Here is a 1,529-nt window from a genome sequence, read left to right on the forward strand (position 1 = left end):
TGAGGACTTGGATGCAACCAGGCCTGAGAAGGCGGCTGCAGGTGGTGGGGAGCTTTCTTCAGTTCCCTGGTATTTAAGCTGTATTTGCTTCAGTTTCCATCAGTTTTTCAGTAACTACCAAGGCCAAAACCCTGCTCTGAGGTTGATTGAGATTTTCATCTTGTGTTTAAAAGGAATTAAATGGCACGAAACCAGTATGGGCTGGGCTGAGTCCCCAGCTCCCACTGGGCAGGGAGGAGCAAGGTGGGGGGGAGACAACTCCTATCCTGGGAAGGCTTCCACCTGGGAAGCCTCATTAGCTTGATGGGAAGAGTAATTGGCTTGATGAGGTTATAAAGGGCAACACCCCATACAGTAGAGATGAAAAGAGGTCCTCCAGCCTCTTGCTGGGGATGGTGGCACTTTGTGCTCCTGCAGTGGAGCAGCCACAGCCTGGGAAGAGGTATGTAGCATGGGCTGGGAGTTGGGTCTGGCTTGCCTACGGGGTTGCTGCAATGAAGCTGTGCCATGTTGGAGAGCTGGGCAGGACCTGGTGTGGTGCCAGAATGAGAGGAAGGACAAGGAGGGGCAAAACCATCCAGAAGCTCCTGGTATATGGCTTTGAGGAGTTCCCAGGCAACTTCAGGCAGTCACTGATGATTTTAAGGGGATTTAGCAATCGATGATAGTAATAAAAAGTTTCAGTTAGCTTTATGCAAATTGCTAGAGCATCTTTGCTTAGTCAGTGCCCTCTAAATGTTTTTGTTTGTTTTGTTTTTCCTGGGGGAGAAATCATTTGGGGCTCCACCCTGTCCTAATGAAGACATCTAACCTGGGAAGCACCTGTTTCTCGTGCCTTGCTGGCAGCCAGCTGTGTCATAAACACTCAGCATTGGGTGGAATGGGTCCTGCTCTGTGTGTGCAGGCGTGAGGAAGAAGAGAGCTGTACTTCCAACTCAGTGGTGCTCTGGAGAGAGGTTATGACCCTTCTCCTTGCATAGCTGCTCATGTGCATGGAGAATAGATGCATTGGGGGTTATGGGAGACCATTGAGGTAGGGTGTCTGGGTTAGGAAGGAAGAGCTCCCAGCAGATGGAGGGCTTGGCCTGTGCCTGTTTTAGACCCCTGTAAGCTTTGGCATTGAGATCCTGGAGCAGAGACAAGAATTAACCCTCCTTTCCCCAAATGAAGGTGTCAGATGAAGGTAACTGAGTTGCTATGTCAATTTATTGAAGATGCAAGACTAAAACTAGGATAAAAGCTGCTGCCAAAATATAAGGTCTTTAGAAATAAATCCCTGCTTCCTCTTTTTCTTCCCAAATAGGGTTAACGTACTTACACTAGCAGTTCAGTGTGCTAGGTGCTGGACAACTGGGAAGGCAATTGATGCTGGTCCCATAAGTTTAAGGTTGGGTTTGGATCCCTTGAACAAGATCACAGAGGAGCTTTGTGTCCTAGGGCCAGATACATCGATGGATCAGTCCCTTTCATACCTGACAGTGGACTCTGGCCCCCAGACTCTTCAGTTATGATGGCATTTATGGCAACAG

The sequence above is a fragment of the Fulmarus glacialis genome, unplaced genomic scaffold, assembly GCF_000690835.1.
Source record: "Fulmarus glacialis isolate BGI_N327 unplaced genomic scaffold, ASM69083v1 scaffold1016, whole genome shotgun sequence".
In the NCBI taxonomy this organism is placed as follows: domain Eukaryota; kingdom Metazoa; phylum Chordata; class Aves; order Procellariiformes; family Procellariidae; genus Fulmarus; species Fulmarus glacialis.